At 47.8% G+C, this 22,688-nt stretch overlaps 1 protein-coding gene across 1 annotated transcript in view; it reads right to left on the bottom strand.

Moving 5' to 3' along the window:
- LOC129472647 (zinc finger protein 717-like) overlaps nucleotides 1-22,688 on the bottom strand; it is a 54,605-nt gene that overhangs the window by 28,506 nt on the left and 3,411 nt on the right.

Here is a 22,688-nt window from a genome sequence, read left to right as displayed (position 1 = left end):
TTACCAAACATTTCAAGAAGAATTAATGCCAGTCCTCTGCAAAATATTCCAAAAATGTTCAAGAAACAGGAGGGAACATTCCAATCCATTCTATCAGGTCAACATTTATCTGGTTCCGGAGCCAGATGAACACCTTTCATAATAAAAACACTCAAAGAATTAGTAATAGATGGAAACTCCTCAGTAAATAAAGATCGTACATGAAAAGTTCACAGCTAACATCATACTCAATGGTGAAAAACTAAAAACTTTTCCTCTAGGATCTGGAACAAGATAGCAACATCTCCTCCTGCCACTTCTATTCACCACAGTACTGGAATTTCTACTTAGAATAATTAGGCAAGAAAAATAAATTAAAAGCATGCAAATTGGAAAGGAAGAAGTACAAAATCTTGTTCACAAACAACAGGATGTAATGTGTAAAAATCCTGAAATTCCACAAAATACTGGTAGAATAATGAAATTCAACAAAGTTTCAGGATACAGTAACACACACAAGTCAGTTGCATTTCTATAAACTAACAAGGAACAATCTGCAAATAAAATTTTAAAAAGAGAGGCCAGGTGCAGTGGCTCACGTTTGTAATCCCAGCACTTTGGGAGGCCAAGGCGGGTGGATCACCTAAGGTCAGGAGTTTGTGACCAGCTGGGCCAACCCCATCTCTAATATACATAGTAAAACTCTGTCTCTATTAAAAATACAAAAATTAGCTGGGCGTAGTGGCAGACACCTGTAGTCCCAGACACTTGGGAGGCTGAGGCAGGAGAATTGCTTGAACTTGGAAGGTGGAGGTTGCAGTCAGCTGAGATTGTGCCACTGCGCTCCAGCCTAGGAAACAGAGTGAGATGCCGTCTCAAAAAAAAGAAAGAGAGAAAGAAAAGAAAAGAAAAGAAAGAAAAAGAAAACAAAAGAAAAGAAATATTTAAAAAGAATTACATTTGGCCAGGCGCGGTGGCTCATGCCTGCAATCCCAGCACTTTGGGAGGCCGAGGCGGGCAGATCACCTGAGGTCACAAGTTCAAGACTAGCCTGGTCAACATGGAAAAACCCTGTCTCTACTAAAAATACCAAAAAATCTGCTGGGCGTGGTGGCACACACCTGTGATCCCAGCTACTTGAGAGGCTGAGGTTGGAGAATCGCTTGAGTAAGGAAGGCAGAGGTTGCAGTGAGCTGAGATAGTGCCACTGCACTCCAGCCTGGGAGACAGAGCAAGACTCCATCTCAAAAAAAAAAAGAATTACATTTACAACAGCATTTTAAAAATTAGAAATAAGCTTAACCAAGAGGGCAAAAGATTTGAACACAGAAAACTACAAAACACTGTTGAAAGAAATTAAACACAAATAAATGAAAAGAAAAGCTGGGCTTGCAGATTAGATGATTTCATCTTAGAATGATATCAACACTATTCGAAGTGACCTAGATTCAATACAATCCTTATAAAGATTCCAATGACATTTTTGATAAGCAGAAAAACCCATCCTAAAATTCATATGGAATCTCCAGGGCCCATGAATAGGCAAATCAATCTTGAAACAGAACAAAATTAAAGGTCTCAAAACAATTACAAAACTGCACTAAGCCAAAAAAAAACAAAAATGTGGTCATGGCATAAAGACACACTTGACACACTTATGGACCAACACAACAGAGACCTCAGAAACCAACCCTGGCATATATGGTCCGATGATCTTCCACAAGGATACCAAGACCACTCAATGGTGAAGGACAGTTTCTTCAACAAATGGTGTTGGGAAAATTGTATATCCACATGCAAAACAATGAAGTTGGACTCTTACCTTACACCACGTTAAAATTAATTCAAAGTGAATCCTTCCCTCCCTCCCTCCCTCCTTTTTTTCTTTCTTTCTTTCTTTCTTTCTTTCTCTCTCTGGCCCAGGCTACAATCTACTCAGCTTGCTGCTGCCCGCGCCGCGGACTCCCTGGGACTGCGGGCACGCGCCACCGATGCCTGCCTTTTCTCCTTTGGATGCAGGCACGCGTTCGCCATCTTGGCCACGCTGGTCGCCAGCTCCTGACGCCGAGTGCTCTGCCCGCCTCGGCCTCCCGAGGTACTGGGACTACAGACGGAGTCTCGCTCACCCAGTGCTCGGTGTTGCCCGGGCTGGAGTGCGGTGGCGTGGTCTGGCCTCATGGCAGCCTCTACCCCCCGGCCGCCTGCCTTGGCCTGCCAGGGTGCTGGGATTGCTGCCCCTGCCCGGCCGCCGCCCCATCTGGAAGGTGGGGGGCGCCTCTGCCCGGCCACGCCCCGTCTGGGAGGTGAGGAGCACCTCTGTCCGGCCACGCCCCGTCTGGGAAGTGAGGAGCGCCTCTGCCCGGCCACCCACCGTCTGGGAAGTGAGGAGCGCCTCTGCCCGGCCACCCACCGTCTGGGAAGTGAGGAGCGCCTCTGCCCGGCCACCCACCGTCTGGGAAGTGAGGAGCGCCTCTGCCCGGCCACCCACCGTCTGGGAAGTGAGGAGCGCCTCTGCCCGGCCACCCACCGTCTGGGAAATGAGGAGCGCCTCTGCCCGGCCGCCCCGTCTGGGAAATGAGGAGCGCCTCTGCCCGGCCACCCATCGTCTGGGAAGTGAGGAGCGCCTCTGCCCGGCCACCCTGTCTGGGAAGTGAGGAGCGCCTCTGCCCGGCCGCCCCGTCCGGGAGGAAGTGAGGAGCGCCTCTGCCCGGCCGCCCCGTCCAGGAAGAAGTGAGGAGCGCCTCTGCCCGGCCACCCACCGTCTGGGAAGTGAGGAGCGCCTCTGCCCGGCCGCCCCGTCCGGGAAGAGGTGAGGAGCGCCTCTGCCCGGCCGCCCCGTCCGGGAAGAGGTGAGGAGCGCCTCGGCCCGGCCGCCCCGTCCGGGAAGAGGTGAGGAGCGCCTCGGCCCGGCCGCCCCGTCCGGGAAGAGGTGAGGAGCGCCTCGGCCCGGCCGCCCCGTCCGGGAAGAGGTGAGGAGCGCCTCGGCCCGGCCGCCCCGTCCGGGAAGAGGTGAGGAGCGCCTCGGCCCGGCCGCCCCGTCCGGGAAGAGGTGAGGAGCGCCTCGGCCCGGCCGCCCCGTCCGGGAAGAGGTGAGGAGCGCCTCGGCCCGGCCGCCCCGTCCGGGAAGAGGTGAGGAGCGCCTCGGCCCGGCCGCCCCGTCCGGGAAGAGGTGAGGAGCGCCTCGGCCCGGCCGCCCCGTCCGGGAAGAGGTGAGGAGCGCCTCGGCCCGGCCGCCCCGTCCGGGAAGAGGTGAGGAGCGCCTCGGCCCGGCCGCCCCGTCCGGGAAGAGGTGAGGAGCGCCTCGGCCCGGCCGCCCCGTCCGGGAAGAGGTGAGGAGCGCCTCGGCCCGGCCGCCCCGTCCGGGAAGAGGTGAGGAGCGCCTCGGCCCGGCCGCCCCGTCCGGGAAGAGGTGAGGAGCGCCTCGGCCCGGCCGCCCCGTCCGGGAAGAGGTGAGGAGCGCCTCGGCCCGGCCGCCCCGTCCGGGAAGAGGTGAGGAGCGCCTCGGCCCGGCCGCCCCGTCCGGGAAGAGGTGAGGAGCGCCTCGGCCCGGCCGCCCCGTCCGGGAAGAGGTGAGGAGCGCCTCGGCCCGGCCGCCCCGTCCGGGAAGAGGTGAGGAGCGCCTCGGCCCGGCCGCCCCGTCCGGGAAGAGGTGAGGAGCGCCTCGGCCCGGCCGCCCCGTCCGGGAAGAGGTGAGGAGCGCCTCTGCCCGGCCGCCCCGTCCGGGAAGAGGTGAGGAGCGCCTCCGCCCGGCCGCCCCGTCTGGGAAGTGAGGAGCGCCTCTGCCCGGCCACCCACCGTCTGGGAAGTGAGGAGCGCCTCTGCCCGGCCGCCCCGTCTGGGAAGTGAGGAGCGCCTCTGCCCGGCCACCCACCGTCTGGGAAGTGAGGAGCGCCTCTGCCCGGCCACCCACCGTCTGGGAAGTGAGGAGCGCCTCTGCCCGGCCACCCACCGTCTGGGAAGTGAGGAGCGCCTCTGCCCGGCCACCCACCGTCTTGGAAGTGAGGAGTGCCTCTGCCCAGCCACCCACCGTCTGGGAAGTGAGGAGCGCCTCTGCCCGGCCGCCCCGTCTGGGAAGTGAGGAGCGCCTCTGCCCGGGCGCCCCATCCGGGAAGAAGTGAGGAGCGCCTCTGCCCGGCCGCCCCATCCGGGAAGAAGTGAGGAGCGCCTCTGCCCGGCCACCCATCGTCTGGGAAGTGAGGAGCGCCTCTGCCCGGCCACCCACCGTCTGGGAAGTGAGGAGCACCTCTGCCCGGCCGCCCCGTCCGGGAAGAAGTGAGGAGCGCCTCTGCCCGGCCGCCCCGTCCGGGAAGAAGTGAGGAGCGCCTCTGCCTGGCCGCCCCGTCCGGGAAGAAGTGAGGAGCGCCTCTGCCCGGCCGCCCCGTCGGGAAGAAGTGAGGAGCGCCTCTGCCCGGCCGCCCCGTCCGGGAAGAAGTGAGGAGCGCCTCTGCCCGGCCGCCCCGTCTGGGAGGTGAGGAGCGCCTCTGCCCGGCCACCCATCGTCTGGGAGGTGAGGAGCGCCTCTGACCGGCCACCCATCGTCTGGGAGGTGAGGAGCGCCTCTGACCGGCCACCCATCGTCTGGGAGGTGAGGAGCGCCTCTGCCCGGCCACCCATCGTCTGGGAGGTGAGGAGCGCCTCTGCCCGGCCACCCATCGTCTGGAAAGTGGGGAGTGCCTCTGCCCGACCACCCATCGTCTGGGAAGTGAGGAGCGCCTCTGCCCAGCCACCTATCGTCTGGGAAGAAGTGAGGAGCGTCTCTGCCTGGCCGCCCCGTCTGGGAAGTGAGGAGCCCCTCTGTCCGGCCGCCCCGTGTCTGGGTAGAAGTGAGGAGCTCCTCTGCCTGGCCGCTCCGTCTGGGAGGTCTACCACGGAGGCCAGAAGCAATGTGGGGGCTGGACGTGGTGGCTCACGCCTGTGGTCCCGGCACTCTGGGGGGCGAGGCGGGTTGATCACTTCGGGCTAGGAGTTCGAGACCAGTCTGGCCAACTTGGCGAAACATGAAGAATACAACAGACAAACCAACCAACCAACTCAATGACAACAAAACAGGTCTACCCTGGAGTCATACTCTAATTTTTTCTATTTTCCTCCCTTTCTGATCCTTTATCCCACTTTCTTTTTCTTCCTCTTCCTTCTCCCTCTTCTTTGTCAAATAGAGGATTGAGTTATTATCACTGATCCATATAAAGTCCCTCTCTCATTTATTTTAACTCCCACCCCCATTTCTATTCCCCGACTTCCCATGTGCAACCTTCCTAATATGTTTGATACGCATCTCTTTGTTTGTATTTTTAGAAAATGTTTATTGTTTTTGTATACAAAAAAAATTAATAAAAAAATTAATTCAAAGTGAATTATAAACCTAAATGTAAAACTAGAACTACTAAACTCCTAGGGAAAACAAATTTGGAAAATGCTTTATGACAATGAATTTGTCAATAATTTTTAGGATATGATAGTAAAAGCTCAGGCAGTAAAAGCAAAAATAGATCAAACCTAAAAGCTTCTGTACCTCAAAGGTCACAACCAACAGAGTAAAAGGCAAACTGTAGAATAAAAGAAAATACCAGTTGAGTGTCCCTTATTTGAAATGCTTGGGATGTGTTTCAGATTTCGTAATATTTGCATTATTCTTACTGGTAGAGCATCTCGAATTCAAACACCTGAGTCTGAGATGCTCCAATAAGCATTTCCTTTGAGTGTCATGTTGGCACTCAAAAAGTTTCAGACTTTGGAGCATTTCGGATTTCAGATTTTTGGATCAGAGACATTCAACCTATAGTTGCACATCCTGTATCTCATAAAAAATGAACATCCAGAATACATAAAGAACTCCTACAGAGAGACTACCAGAAGCAGAGAGGAGCAAACACGTTTTCACACTAGGGTACCTCCTATCTCTCCTGGATTCCAATTAGGGCAGAGTAAATGCTAGTTCTCTGCCAACCCAGGATTAGGCCCTGCAGCTGCAGTGAAAATAATCACAGAAGAAAACTAAGAAATAAAAAATGGAGAAAGTGAGACATCAAACTAAAATTACTAGAAACCCCTAGGAAGAAGGAAAAAGAAACCAAGAAACCAGAAAAACAATCATAATTAAACCTTGGAGTGACCAGATCAGAGTTTCCTAAAGGAGTGGAAATTTATTGATTTGAAGAGGATTTACTGATTATTGATTTGAAGAGGAAGAAAAACCACGAATGGTCTAAAGCAACAGCCTAGTGTCTGAAGAAGTCAGTAGGGTGAAAACAAGAGCTGGCCAGAATGTCCACAGATGGTGACAAGTTTGCAAAACCTCTACTACACTACTCATGAGGCTAACTAGAGGCCAAGGAGCCAACCCTGCCCCTGTCCTTACAGAGAGACCCTACACAGGATTCCCTGATATAGACGGAAGGACAACATCTTATCAGGTCCTCTCTGTGCAGATGTGGTTATCATTCCAAATAATGAGCTCCAGCCCCAAGCCTGTTCCATCCTCAATTGCTCTGAGTGGCCAATGTGGGCTCTCCACACACGAGCTACATGTAGGTTCCTTGGGTACCCAGATGGGAGCCGTGAAACACAAACCCTCCATGGTCAGGTCCGTATCTGTTTCCTGCCTTTTTCCCAGCAGCCCCCAGGCCTCGGCAGCAGTGGTCTACCTCTGCTGATTCTTATTCAGAACCTAAACTTAGAGACAATTAGAACCTGGACCCACACTTTGGGAGGCCGAGGCGGGCGGATCACGAGGTCAGGAGATCGAGACCATGGTGAAACCCCGTCTCTACTAAAAATACAAAAAATTAGCCGGGCGTGGTGGCGGGCGCCTGTAGTCCCAGCTACTCGGAGAGGCTGAGGCAGGAGAATGGCGTGAACCCAGGAGGCAGAGCTTGCAGTGAGCCGAGATGGCGCCACGCACTCCAGCCTGGGTGACAGAGCAAGACTCCGTCTCAAAAAAAAAAAAAAAAAAAAAAGAACCTGGACCCCAATTCTACCTGAAAGTAACAAAATAACATAATCTATACCCTGCAGCATGACTGTTTGCCCAATGTAATGAGGATGAACTGTGAGATAATGAATGATCATCACCAAAAATCCCCGCTACAACCCAACAACAAAATAAAGTGATTAAAAAATGGACAAAGAACATTTATCCAAAGATGCAAAGATGATATACAAATAGCCAACAGATACGAGATATATGAGAAGATGTGTAACGTCACTAATCATTAAAGAAATACAAATAGAAACCACAATGGGACATCACTTCAAACCCAACAGAAAGCAACAAGCGCAGGTGAAAGTGAAACCCTTGTACACTGTTGGTGGAAATATGAACTGGCTCCTCAAAAAAAATAAAATAAAATGACCATATGATCCAGCCATCCAACTTCTATAGAGAGACAGAATAATTAGTAGCAGGACCTCAGATATGTGCACACCTATGTTCACAGCAGCATTACACAGCCACAAGGTGGAAGAAACCAAAACGTCTATCCAGGAATGGATGGATAAACAAAAGGATATATACATATACAAAGAAATATTATTCAGCCATAGAAAAGAAGAAAATCCTGACACATCTGACACATAACATGGAACCTACTTACAAAACGACAAATATCATAACCCCAGGTATATAAGTCAAATTTTTAGAAACACAAAGCAGAATAGTACTTTCCAGGAGGTGGAAGGAGGGGAAATTAATAGTTGTTGAATGCGTATAGAGTTTTCCAAGATTAAAAAAAATCGATATCTGCTACACAACACTGTCAGTACTTAACTCCACAAAACTGTATACTTACAACTGGTTATTATGGTAAATTTTAAGGTATGTGTTTGTCACCAAAATTCAAAATAATAAATTTATAAAAAATGATCTTTTTTGACACAGGGTCTTACTCTGTTGCCCTGACAGGAATGCAATGGCATGATCACAGCTCACTGCAGCCTCAACCTCCCAGGCTCAAGCAACCCTCCCACCTCAGCCTCCCGAATAGTTGCGACTACAGGTGCACACCACGATGTCAGGCTAATTTTTGGTTTGGTTTTTTTGTAGACAGAGTTTTGCCATGTTGCCCAGGCTGGTCTCAACCTCCTGGGCTCAAGCAATCCACCTGCCTTGGCCTCCCACAGAGCTGAGATTACAAGCATGAGCCACCATGCCCAGCCTATAAAAAATTATTTCAAAAAGCCGAAAGATTAATCAAACTGGAATATTTAGAAATATTTAATTAACCCAAAAGAAGTTAGGAAAGAATATATAGAAAATCAAAAGACAGACGAAGGCCAGGCATGGTGGCTCACGCCTGTAATCCCAACACTTTGGGAGGCCAAGGTGAGTAGATTGCTTGAGCTCAGGAGTTCAAGACCAGCCTGTGCAACATGGCAAAACCCTATCTCTACAAAAAATATAAAAATTAGCCAGGTGTGGTGCCATGCACCTGTAGTCCCAGCTACTCAGGGGGCTGAAGTGAGGATTGGTTGGGCCTGGGAGGCAGAGGTTGCAGTGAGCCAAGATTGCACCACTGCACTACAGTCTGGGTGACAGAGCAAGACCCTGTCTTAAAAAAAAAAAAAATTAAACAAATAGAAAATAAGTAGAAAAATGGCAGACCTAAATCCAACCTTAGTAATGATTAATTACAATGTAACTGGACAAATACTCTACTTAAGACAGAGACTGCCAGACCTGAGAGGAAAGCAAGACCCAACAATATGGCATCCACAGAGACACAATTTAAACACAAAGACACAAACAAAGTATGTGAAAAAATATGCTATGCAGACACTAACCATAAAAATATGCTATCCAGACACTAATCATAAAAAGCTTCAATGGAGATGTTAACACTAGATGAAAGAGGCTTCAGAACAAAATATATCACCAGAAATAAACAGGGTACTTTCATAAAAATAAAAGAATCAGAAAGGATATTACAATTATAAATTGTGCCTCAAAGTGCACACAAAGTACACACACACACAGAGTCTCAAAGTACGTGAATCAAAAACAACAGAACAAAAGCAGGAAATTGACAATCCACAATTATAGCTGGTGAATTAATACTGCTCTCTCAGTAACTGACGGAACAACCAGATAAAAAAATAGGAAAAATACAGATCTAAATGACAAAATCCTGACCCAAATGGTATTTATGAAGCACACAGTTGAGCACTACCAAGACAGACTGTATGTCCATCTATTGAGAAAAGATTCAAGCCTGAAATAGTATACAAAATATGTTGTCTGAAAACTTGAAATTAAATTAGAAACCAACAACAAATAGATACCCCGAAAAGCCTCATATGTCTGAAAACCAAGTAATAAACTTTGAAATACCCTGTGAGTCAAAAAATATTCACAAGGGGAACTGGAATATATTTGGAACTTGTTATAAAAATCACATTTCTGGTAGACTAAAGGTGACAACTTCTTTCCTGCTCCTCTCTCTGTGACAACCAATTCCCCTTGAATCTTGCCCAGACTACTGACTTATTTGGCCAACAGAAGGTGACAAAGGTGGTATCTGGGAACTTCAGAAGCCAGGCTGAGAGAACGGAACACTTATCCAGGGGAAAGCCAGTCACCAGGCAGGAAATACCACTCCCCTGAGACCCCCATGATGGAAACCACACAGCCAGTCCATGACTAGCTACACGCATTGACAGCCCCCACTGAGCCTCCAGCAACACCCACTCCCAACCACTAGTGAGCCACCCTGCACACCACCCCGCTGTGCTTTCACACAATCCAGCTCGGCTGCTGCCCTGCTGCAACTGTGTGTGTGAGATGAGCTGGCCACCAAGACTTTCTAAGCCAAAAAACAGAATGAGTTGTTTTAAGCTGCCAAGTTTTGGGGCTTGTTTCTTCAGAATAGATAACTGGAACAGAATACGGCAGCTGGAAATGAGCCGCTGTGGCGATCAGAAGCTACAACATGTGCCACGACTGTGAGGCAGAGCTGTAACTGGGCCTCAAGGAGACCATTCATGCAAGCTGGAAGGGCATCAAGACTCTCGGTGAGGGCCTGAAGGACGGTGAGAAAATGTCATTGGAAACTGGAGAAAAGGCCTGGGAGTTACGTGCTGAGGGACTGTGGGAAAACTACAGCCACAACATGGAAACTGAAAGGGCACTGCACCATCTCAGGGATCTGCCTAAGGACACATCTGGGAAGAACGTGAAAAGTGCTACCGGCCTCCCCTGTCACTGAATAAATATGACAGGAGACAGACATGATCTAAAAAAGGAGGTTCAGTTTTCAAACAGAATTTAGAGAAAATATAAAGAAATAATTTCTTGTCTCAAAAGGCCAAAAAAAAGAAAAGAAAAAGAAAAAAATGAAAAAGAAGCCACTGAATACCCTATTGACCATAAGAAAAAGGCAGAGAAAGTTGGTCAACGGTAACCCAGGCACTGAAGGAAAAAGAACATGAAGAATGACAAAAGCCCAGAGGGAGGAGTAAAAAGGCACAAACGCCGTTCTCAGGGACCAGGACTGGGCACTAATCAGAGAACTGCAACAGGCGCCCCATGGGAATGACCATGCACCTACCTTGCCTCCCACCAACCCCATCTAAAGGGAAATGCTGACTGTTTTCACACCAGTCCCCTCACTGCGGCTGAGTGTGGGGAGGGAAGGTGACAGGCCACCAAAACCTGATTCAGTCCTCACTGTGGCTGAGTGTGGGGGGGGGGGGCAGGTGACAGGCCACCACAACCTTATTCAGTCCTCACTGCAGCTGAGTGGGGGGGGGGGGGCAGATGACAGGCCACCACAACCTGATTCAGTTCCCACTGCAGCTGAGTGTGTGGGAGGGCAGATGACAGGCCACCACAACCTGATTTCAGTTCCCACTGCGGCTGAGTGTATCGGGACACAGATGACAGGACACCACAATCTGATTCAGTCCTCACTGCGGCTGAGTGTGGGGAGGGAAGGTGACAGGCCACCATAACCTGATTCAGTCCTCACTGTGGCTGAGTGTGTGGGGGGGTGCAGATGACAGGCCACCACAACTTGATTCAGTCCTCACTGCAGCTGAGTGTGTGGGGGGGCAGATGACAGGCCACCACAACCTGATTCAGTCCTCACTGCGGCTGAGTGTGTCGGGGCATAGATGACAGGACACCACAACCTGATTCAGTCCTCACTGCAGCTGAGTGTGTCGGGGGGCAGATGACAGGCCACCACAACCTGATTCAGGATTCAGTTGGGCTTCCAGCCAGTGCCATAAGGAAAAGCATTCTGGGGCTCTCGAGAGGGGCAAAGCATATTTTGCATGTGGGAGAAATGTTAGTAGTTTGTGGCCAGAGGACAAACTGTGGTTTATGAAAGACTGCTGCAGATTCCTACTACGCTTCTCATCAAGAGGTGGAATCTAATCACCTGCCCCCCTTGAATCGTGGCTGGTCTCAGGGATGAGTACGACTAGTGATGAGTACGACTGGACAGTGTGGCAGGAAAGATGCTCTGGGACTTCTGAGGGGTGATCATGAGAGGCCTTACAGCTTCTGCCTGGGCCTCTTGGACACACACCCTGGGAGAAGCCAGACGAACCTGACTACCTGACACTGCCAGACTGGGAGGAAGTCTGTGCTGGCCACAAAGAGAGGGCTGGGTGCCTGCTCCACGTCCCCAGCCACTAGTCCTTCTGGGTGCCAGCTCGATGTCCCCAGCCACTAGTCCTTCCGGGTGCCTGCTCCACGTCCCCAGCCACTAGTCCTTCTGGGTGCCTGCTCCACGTCCCCAGCCACTAGAGTCCTTCCAGATGAGACCAGAGACATCATGAAGCAGCCAACCCACACTGCCCTGTCCAGTGTCTTGACCCAGAAAATTGTGACATGTAAGAAGAATAAATTCCTGGTTTAAGCCAGTAGGGTTACTGGTACATTGTTACATCGCAGATAATTAAAACCTTGAAAAACTCATGAGAGATCACAAGTAGAACCTTGACCTGAAACATGGCATGTGGAGATTTATATTGAGTATTAGATTAAAAATGCAAGAATGGAGCATAGTTAATATTTTTACGTTAAAGCTAAAACTATAATTGCCTACTTAAAATTTTCAGTTAATTAGGTTGTCACTTTTTGTTCTTAACCAAGAAATCAACTAGTTTTAGTCCATAAACAGAACTGACGCACACATCCGTTTTTCCTTACTCATTTTAAGCGGCTATCTGAAATAGGAAGCGTAATATAATCTTTAAAGAACCTGAAAACATGACAGAAATGTTTAAACTACAAACATATATTGTATATGCTAGCATATTGTATACATTGCACATTAACATAAATAGAATCATTGACAAATTTATATAAACAAAAGGTAGAAAATATGACAATGTGCTTCTTGCTTTTTGTCTTTGCATATTTCTTTATTGGCCCTTGTCAAACATGTCCCACTAACTCCTGAATGCTTTCTCTCTCCCCATGGATTCCTAAGGATGTCACCACAGTGCTGGCCAGATGCACAAGTCACAGGGGACTGAACTTCATCACCCCACAAACACACCCTTCAGGTTTTGCCAAGAATGACACTGTAAATGTAACAAAGCTTCTGTGTTTGTTAGTGAACACCATCTCAGCTCCTCTCCTGTATTCGGACATCAGGATGAGATGAAAACAACAAGCAGGCCGGGCACGGTGGCTCACGCCTGTAATCCCAGCACTTTGGGAGGCCGAGGCGGGTGGATCACCTGAGGTCAGGAATTCGAGACCACCCTGATCAACAAGAAGAAATCCCATCTCTACTAAAAATACAAAATTAACCGGGCATGGTGGCACATGCCTGTAATACCAGCTACTCAGGAGGCTGAGGCAGGAGAATTGCTTGAATCCGGGAGGCGGAGGCTGCGGCAAGCCGAGATTGCACCACTGCGCTCCAGCCTGGGCAACAAGAGCAAAACTCTGTCTCAAAAGAAAAATAAAATAAAAATTAAAGAACAAGCAAACAAAAGTAACAGGACTTGACACCAGATAAGCCTGGATCTAAGCAAGAAAAGCCCAGAAGAAATCCCATTTTGGGTCACTGGCTGCACGGTAGTAATGCCATACACATAAGGGAAAAGAGGAGGATGTGGCTTTCACTTTGAATTTTTTGAGCTTAAGGTAACTTTTGGATAGCTACAAAGAAGCATTCAACAGAGAGTTAAACCTATGATGGAAAGACTGAAGAGGTCCAAGCTGTAGAGAAACAGGACTGCAAACCACAAAGGGCTGAAATCAGTCAAAGAGAACTGCAGGGCGAGATGAACAGGGACCGACGGAACATTTGGATAAGCTGTTAAGAAAGGAGAATTCAGAGAAAAAGAATTGTCAGTGAGGTCATAATAGGAACTGTTACAGTGAACTAAATATGGCCTGGAAAGGACTCCGTACTTCTAGATTTGAGTCCCTGTGGACAAACTGCAACCTAAGTTAATAGGTAGAAAGACTGAAAACCTTACTTAGGAGCATGTGCCTGTAACAATAGCTGAGCCCTGGCCAATCCCAACAGCCAAACTTCTGCCACTCACACACTGCTGAGTGTTCAACTGTGTTCAAATAAGGCAAATGCTGAGCACTGTAACCAGTCCAGTTGTTTCTGGACCTCACTGCTGAGAACTGTTGACGGACCCAGTTGCTTCTGGACCTCACTCCTCACTTCAGATTTCTGTACATCATGTTCCCTTTATTATGTATAAATCTTCCACCATGTGGCTGTGCTGGAGTCTCACCAAATCTGCTGTGATTCTAGGGGCTGCCTGATTTGTGAGCCATTCATTGCTCAATTAAGCTCCTTTAAATTTAATTCGGCTGAAGATTTTCTTTTAATAGATGGTGTCAGAAGTGGGATCTGTGGGAGCAGGACTGCTAGGGCCTCCGAAGCTATAGTGTGGTGAGCAGGGTTGCTAGGGCTTCTAATGACCCCCAAGAGTGCTGAGGTACAAGCAAGGCACCTGCAAGGACCCCTTTATGATGGCAGCAGTGGCCCACGTGGAGCAGTCACTAGGGAGACACTGGCTGCAGTGGGGAGGAGTGGCTGGGGCTGTGCACTCCTCGAAGCTGGTGGGAGCCAGGAACGGGTGGGAACCCCGCCCCTTCTAAATTGGCAGGCAGGAGCCCTGCCCTCCCAGGCACAGCTGCAGCCATCCAGCCATGACTGCAGACCCGGGCATCTCTGCACTCTCAGAGGCCCAGCAAGCTCCCCTGCCCCCACAGGCTCAGTCGTACCTGGTCCCGCCACCTGGCATCTCTCTGCTCCCAGAGCCCACTCTAACTTTGGATCCAAGTTGAGGCCAAACCAGGGCACTGCCACAACCCGGCCTGGGGTGTGCAAGCTCTGGGCAGTGCTGACATGCCAGCCCCCTGCCACTTTGGCCCCCTCCAGACTTTGGGCACTGACAAGCACAGGAGGGAGGTTGAAGTGGGGCTAAGGGTGGCTCAGCACTGGCCTGCAGGCACCCCTCAGCTCGAACAGCCTGGGTGCTGTGGGCACAGCTACCCACCATGGGTCTCCTCTCAGCTGCTGAGAGCTGAACAGACGTCGGGATGACCTGCCTGCAGAAAGGAGCTACCCACTGCAGGTCTCCTATGAGCTGTATTGTTGCTCAATAAAGCACCTCTTCACCTTGTCACCTTCTACTTGCCCACATACCTCATTCTTCCTGGACGCAGGACAAGAACTCAGGACTCGCTAACCAGCAGGGCTGAAAGAGGTGTAACAAACAGGGCTGAAATGCGCCCCTTGCTTGCCAAATTGCAGGCAAGAAGAAGAGAAGAGAGAAGGAGAGAAGAGCTGTGGCCCTTCAGGGAGCCCAGACCTAGGAGCTCCCCAAGCCAGGGCTGTGACACCTTCTTTGGGGCTCTGCAGTTCCCGCATCTCCAAGCTTCCAAGTGCCACTGCATTCCCTGCTACCCACAGTGGAAGCTGTTTGCAGTCAGCCTGGTCCAGCTGCAGCCTCACAGGGAGCTGGCACCTGTGCTGGTGCCTGGAGCTGCCTACCCCACCGCAGCTGGCATGCTTGGCTGTGTGCAGTGGCCAGATCCCATGCTCACTTGCTCACACGCCCCTCACTGCTCTGTACCCAGCTCGCCCTTGGCAGTGTGGGATCCAGACCATTAGCATGCGCTGAGTGGACAGAACGAGCCCAGTGGGCCCGAGAAAAACACAGGTAAAGGTGCCACCAGCCAGAGGTTTCAGGCAGAAAAAGTGACACCCCAGGATTCTGTAACACTTGTGCCCTTTGACCTCTCAGAGCAGCTGGGGATTGTGGTAAATTCTCTCTCGGATTTCAGAGCTCCATGGATTTGTGTTTTGAGCTCTGAGTTTCTTTGAGCAAATTTCTGTTCCAAACTGGGTTTAGAAGTTATGACAGAAGCGGGACCGGGTCCAGGATCAGATTTGATCCAGTAGTTAACTGGCTTGAATCCAGTTCCAGTTAGAGGCCTCCTACATCTGACTGGGTTAGAAGGAAAGTGGTAGTAAATGATAATATTGGAGGGGTTGTAAAATGTGGCTTTTGAAAATTCACAGGGATTTTTGTGTTCTACCCCTTTGTTTCATTTTTCTCGCACACTTACATAGGAAGAAAAAATCACTGGCTAAGTTAATCAAGGGAAGCTAGGAGTAAAGCCAATATTTTAGGTAAAAGCAGGATCCTTAATTTCTGGAAAACTAAGTTCCTTCTGGCTAATACATTAGGCCTGGGAAGCAGGAAAGTCTTACAGAAATGGCAAAATCTTACTAAAGATAACTTACAGTGGAACATTTCAAATGAATAATGCCCTGAAGTGCATTTAAAAATGAGGGCTCCCAAATTAGTCTCATCTAAGGATGCCTATTAATATGCAGAAGCTTCTAAATAGATTTAGAGATGGCACGGCCCATCTGGGAGCAAGTTTGAGTCTTACCAGTTTGATACTGGGTGCTAAGCAAAGTGGCTTGTGTCTGTCTATGTTTTGTCACATATATTTTGCTCTGGGCAGAATGAAAAATGTTAATTTGGTTACTCCAAGCAACCCCTTGGGCAGCATCTTGCAAAGCTGAGTGGATTCTTCCTGTGGTTCCATGATTTTCCATTGTGATGCAGCTTGGCCCCCAGAGCTATAATGTGGTGAGGACGGTGACAGAGCAAGACACTGTCTTTAAAAAAAAAAAAAATGGCTGGGCGCAGTGGCTCACACCTGTAATCCCAAAACTTGGGGAGGCCAAGGCAGGTGGATCACCTGAGGTCAGGAGTTCGGGGTCAGCCTGACCAACAAGGAAAAACACCATGTCTACTAAAAACACAAAATTAGCTGGGCGTGGTGCACATGCCTCTAATCCCAGCTGCTCAGGAGGCTGGGGCAGGAGAATCACTTGAACCCGAGCGGCAGGGGGTTGCAGTGAACTGAGATCGCACCATTGCACTCCAGCCTGGACAACAAGAGGGAAAATCCATCTCAAAAAATAATAATAATAATAATAGATTTGTCTATAAGGTTTTATGAAAAATTGGATGACATTCAGTTTTCTCTCTTTAAAGAAGATTTTCAGGTAATATTAAAAAATAATGAAAAATTTGTTTGCCTTGTAAATAAACTACAAAAAAAAAAAAAGGAAAAACAGAGGCAGATTGTTTGGGAAGATAAGTCTTCCCTCTATCAATGAGTAAAGATTTTTGCCCTTTAAAAATTTTTTAAGTCATGATTTTAGGTAAATGAATGACTTACGGTGACCTGGAATTCTATTTCATAACATCAAGTGTTTAAACCTTTAATATATTTAATAGGCTTCCCAAAATCAAATTTCAACTTCAAAATTGTCTTTTCTGACCTCTAACTTCGGGATGCTACAGAGGCCCCTGAAGCACCCAAAAGAGAGGTAAACAGGACTATTTACTATTTAACATGTCAAGTCACATGGAAAGCACTGTCAAAATACAAAATAATGTTGAACCTTCTTCCGGGTATATTTAGTGCATGTCATCAATCCGTTCTAAAATTGTATAGGATTTCTGAAATTCTTGGTTTTTTTTTTTTTTTTCTTGAGACGGAGTCTCGCTCTGTCGCCCAGGCTGGGGTGCAGTGGCGCAATCTCGGCTCACTGCAAGCTCCGCCTCCCAGGTTCATGCCATTCTCCTGCCTCAGCCTTCCAAGTGGCTGGAACTACAGGCGCCTGCCACCACACCCGGCTAATTTTTGTATTTTTAGTAGAGATGGGGTTTCACCCTGTTAGCCAGGATGGTCTCGATCTCCTGCCCTCATGATCTGTCTGCCTCGGCCTCCCAAAGTGCTGGGATTACAGGCGTGAGCCACCGTGCCTGGCCAGGATTTCTAAAATTCTAACATATCTATATGCTATCTATCATAATTACTTGTTTTGTTTTGAGACAGAGTTTCCCTCTTGTCACCCAGGCTGGAGTGCAATGGTGTGATCTAGGCTCACTGCAGCCTCTGCCTCCTGGGTTCAAGTGATTCTCCTGCCTCAGCCTCCCAAGTAGCTGGGATTACAGACACCTGCCACCAAACCCAGCTAATTTATTTTGAGTAGAGACAGGGTTTTACCATGCTGGCCAGGCTGGTCTCAAACTCCTGACCTCAGGTGATCCACCTACCTTGGCCTCCCAAAGAGCTGGGATTACAGGTGTGAGCCACCACATCCACCCTAATTATGGTTATTAAGTTATTGCAGACCACAGAAATAACCAAATTTCCTTGTCAACTGTCTTTAACTATAACTATTTAAAGTCATTTCCACAGTTAATTGCTTAATGGTGATGCAGTTTCTAAAAACTTCACAAGCATGCAAAATTCTAGAATATAGTGTCTCTTAGAAGATTCATGAAAGAACAAAAAGGACCCTGAAAAACACTCGTGAACATAGGTTTCTAATAACTTTAATATCATGGGTAAAAATTTCCCGTAAGTTCTCCAATTCCCCAAGAATTGGACTGGCTAGGAATTCCCAAAAGTTAGGCCAGGCGCAGTGGCTCACGCCGGCAATCCCAGCACTTTGGGAGGCCAAGGCTGGCAGATCACTTGAGGTCAGGAGTTTGAGACCAGCCTGGCCAATGGTGAAACCCCGCCTCTACTAAAAATACAAAAATTAGCCGGGCATGGTGGTGTGCGCCTGTAATCCCAGCTACTCAGGAGGCTAAGGCATGAGAATCCCTGGAACTCAGGAGGCAGAGGTTGCAGTGAGCCAAGATTGTGCCACTGCACTCCAACCTAGGTAACAGTGAGACTCTGTCTCAAAAAAAAAAAAAAGAATTCCCAAAAGTTTAATAAAAAGACTGACTGGTTTATAAAACTGCTAACCCAAGTAAAACAAAAATTGAATACTATAGGTACCAGCCCCACAGGGTCGATGGGTCTCTCCCCGTGTGCAGCGACGAGACAGTGTAGAAATAAAGACACAAGACAAAGAGATAAAAGAAAAGACAGCTGGGCCTGGGGGACCACCACCACCAAGACGCGGAGACCGGTAGTGGCCCCGAATGTCTGGCTGCACTGTTATTTATTGTATACAAAGTAAAAGGGGCAGAGTAAAGAATATGAGTCATTTCCAATGATAGGTAAGGTCACGTGGGTTACGTGTCCACTGGACAGGGGGCCCTTCCCTGCCTGGCAGCCAAGGCAGAGAGAGAGAGAAGACAAAGAGAAAGATAGCTTACGCCATTATTTCTACATATCAGAGACTATTAGTACTTTCACTAATTTACTACTGCTATCTAGAAGGCAGAGCCAGGTGTACAGGATGGAACATGAAGGCAGACTAGGAGCGTGACCACTGAAGCACAGCATCACAGGGAGACGGTTAGGCCTCCGGATAACTGCAGGCAAGCCTGACTGATGTCAGGCCCTCCACAAGAGGTGGAGGAGCAGAGTCTTCTCTAAACTCCCCCGGGGAAAAGGAGACTCCCTTTCCTGGTCTGCTAAGTAGCGGGTGTTGTTCTTTGACACTTTTCGCTACTGCCAGACCACGGTCCACCTGGCAATGGGCGTCTTCCCAGACGCTGGCATCACCGCTAGACCAAGGAGCCCTTCTGGTGGCCCTGTCTGGGCATAACAGAAGGCTCGCACTCTTGTCTTCTGGTCACTCCTCACTGTGTCCCCTCAGCTCCTATCTCTGTATGGCCTGGTTTTTCCTAGGTTATGATTATAGAGCGAGGATTATTATAATATTGGAATAAAGAGTAATTGCTACAAACTAATGATTAATGATATTCATATATAATCATATCTAAGACCTATATCTGGTATAACTATTCTTGTTTTATATTTTATTATACTGGAACAGCTCGTGTCCTCGGTCTCTTGCCTCGGCACCTGGGTGGCTTGCCGCCCACAGAATACCAAGGAAATATTTTGCCAGATTTGCATGCTAAATCAGCCAATACTGAAATTGTTTAGATATATAATTTAAATAAACTCCATGGTCTAAGTCAAATTACCTATAACTCATCAGTTACCAGTGCCATGCACCTAATTTGGAGAAACTGCTGGTATTCAAGAGGATGTAAGACTAATGTTAATTAAGCACAGACTTATGAAGAACCAGGATGGCTGCCTTGTCCTTCTTAAGTCCTTAAAGCTTTTGTTATTTAAAGTTCTGCATTCCATAAGGCATCATGGAAAAGAGAAAATGATCCAAATTAAATATATTGGTGTGGTGATTTCTAAATTGCTAAAATAGTTTATAACCAATGTTTGGTTTGTCAAACCTATATTCCTAGGAAAACAATCAAAACTTCAGGTCCATTTGGTTACCTGATGGACCATTTAAACATTTTATAAAGAGATTTCATCCAGTTGTCATTTTCAATGCATGTTTTCTGATGGTATAAAAGCTCTTCCATGCAAGAGGGTTGATGTTAAAACAGTAGATTATTATGCTGCAATGTATTTTCACCAACTAAAGAAAGCTTTTTCTGGTTCGCTGAGGACAGTCAACCCCTTCACAATCTAGAATCTGATGACTGAATCTTCTGAGAACATCAGAGAAGGACTGCCCTTGCCATCTACATGACAGCAAAACTTTAAAACCTTAAACATTGGGTTCATAGTCTCACAACTCAGAAGGGTCCCTCCACACTTGGAACCATATACCCACTGGAACCCTTAAGGTAATGCTTACCAGGACAGTTTCCCCCCAGAAGAAGATGGCATCCTTAATGTGAACAGCTTTTCCCAAGATCACAGATCAAGACTTTTCTACCATCATGAGACTCTTAGCTTAAGTATCTGTGCAGCTGCTAACACTTACGGCATATGGAGAAAACATCGGGTATTATAAAGATTTGGTTGTAGGGAATTAACAAAAAAACCCACTTAGTTAAGTGAGTAAACTCTTTATCTAACTCATTCTTTAATCTATTTGATTTTAGGTGGTTTGATTTATGGGGACCCTGAGTAAGGAGCATATGTCAAATTCTTGGTGTTATCCCAATAGTCATAAGAGTCTCCCTGGTGCACTGTACTTCCTCAAATGTTTTAAGAATTTGCATGCAGCCATCTCTAAAATGTCAAATGGTATATCTTCAACTGGAATGACAAGAGATTAAAAAAAAAATGTGCAACCATAAGGACACTGTAACCTATGAGTGACATGCTAAACTGGAACCCGAAACAATGGGAGTGATGTGCTAAACCCTAACCCAAAACAATGGGAGTGACGTGCTAAACCAGAACCCGAAACAATGGGAGTGACATGCTAAACCGGAACCCAAAACAATGGGAGTGACGTGCTAAACTGGAAACCCAAAACAATGATAACTAAGAGTGGTGCTAAGGCCCTATGTTTTGGTCACACTCTCAACCAAGTGAGAACTTGACTAAAAAGGAGGAATTTTTTTTTTTTTTTGAGACAAGAGTCTCACTCTGTCCCCCAGACTGGAGTGCAGTGGCACGATCTCAGCTCACTGCAACCTCTGCCTCCCAGGTTCACACCATTCTCCTGCCTCAGCCTCCCAAGTAGCTGGGACTACAGGCGTCTGCCACCACGCCTGGCTAAATTTTGTATTTTTAGTAGAGACGCATTAGCCAGGATGGTCTCAATCTCCTGACCTTGTGATCGGCCCACCTCGGCCTCCCAAAGTGCTGAGATTACAGGCATGAGCCACCGCACCCAGCCAAAAGGAGGAATTTTTTAAGCAAAATTATGTGAGGCCATTGTTTTGAACTAAGCTCATGCAATAGGTCCCAACAGACCAAACCAAACCAAAATGGAGTCACTCATGCTAAATGTAACATAATCAAACTAAGACTTTAAGGAAACACATAAATCCTAGAATAAACCAGGTTTTGTTTTTCTCCTGTAAACAGGACGTTCCAGCATAAGAAGGACCTTCTACTCAAGTCCTTGTTCCACCTTTTCAAAACTCACTGGTCTATTTCCCAGTGGGTTTCTAAACCAAGTAAGTACATTTGCAATGGTAATAGTGACACCAGTGACTAAAGTTTTGGCCAATCTCTCAAAATTGAGAAAATAACCAAAGGGAAGGAATTCTTAAAGTGAACTAAGTATGGCCTGAGAAGGACTCCATAATTCTATATATGAGTCCTTGTGGATGAACTGCAACCTATCTTAATAGGTAGACAAGAATGAAAACCTAACTTGGGAGTATGCACCTGGAACTACAGCTGTGTCTTAGCCAATCCCAATGGCCAAACTTCAACCACTCAGGCACTGCCAAGTGTTCAAACTGTGTTCAAACTAGGCAAACGCTGAGTTGTTTCTGTACCTCACTTCCGATTTCAGTATGCCACTTCCCTTTTGTCTATAAATCTTCTTACGCCACATGACTGCGCTGGAGTCTCTGTGAATCTGCTGTGATTCTGGGGACTGTGCGATTCGTGAATCGTTTATTGCTCAATTAAACTCCTTTAAAGTTTTTCTTTTAACAGAACTAACATAGAAGAATTTCCAGATCATGAACAGACGTTTTGTAATACCCAACCTTGTATTAACATTAATAGACTCTTCCTTAGATACCTAACCTTGTTTTTAATATGAATAGACTCTCCCTTAGCTGAGAAAACCGGACAAACTCCATTTGCCTCCTTCCTTTACAAGACATCAAGGGCTCCTTACCCACCCCCTTTCCTCAAGGACTTTAACTTGTGCAAGCTGACTTTCAACACATCAAAGAGTGCAATTAACTGATACAGTGCTGAGGCAAGCGATGTCCGCAGTACCCAGCAATTTACTCGGAGATAGTACCATAAAGCCCCCACATTTGTCCAGCAGATAACGCCCAGAGCCCCCTCACCTATCACTTTGTGATGAATTTAAAGCCCCTGCACCTGGAACAGTTTGTTTTCCTGTAACCATCTGTCTTTTTAACTTTTTTGTCTGTTTTTTCTTCTGTAAAGTTGCTGCAGCTAGAATCCCCCCTCCCCTCTCTAAATCAAAGTATAAAAGAAAATCTAGCCCCTTCTTCAGGGCCGAGAGAATTTCGTGCGTTAGCTGTCTCTCAGTCACCGGTTAATAAAGGACTCCTGAATTTGTCTCAAAGTGTGGTGTTTCTCTCTAACTCGCTCGGGTATGACAGTTTCAACTACGGTAGAAGACTCGAGTAAGGCAAATACAGTTCCCCTAAATTTGACTATTATTTAGATTAATGGTGAGTTTAGAAGAAATAAGTTAAGACTACACAGAGTGGGCTAAAATGCAAATAAACACTGGAAATATTTCCCAGAAAATATAACTTTGAACAGGCTTCTGCACACCCTGCACGTAGAGATAAACTAAGAA

The sequence above is a fragment of the Symphalangus syndactylus genome, chromosome 22 (genome assembly GCF_028878055.3).
Source record: "Symphalangus syndactylus isolate Jambi chromosome 22, NHGRI_mSymSyn1-v2.1_pri, whole genome shotgun sequence".
Classification (NCBI taxonomy): domain Eukaryota; kingdom Metazoa; phylum Chordata; class Mammalia; order Primates; family Hylobatidae; genus Symphalangus; species Symphalangus syndactylus.
Note: the sequence above shows the minus strand (reverse complement) of the source record. Positions and strands in the feature narration are given on the sequence as shown.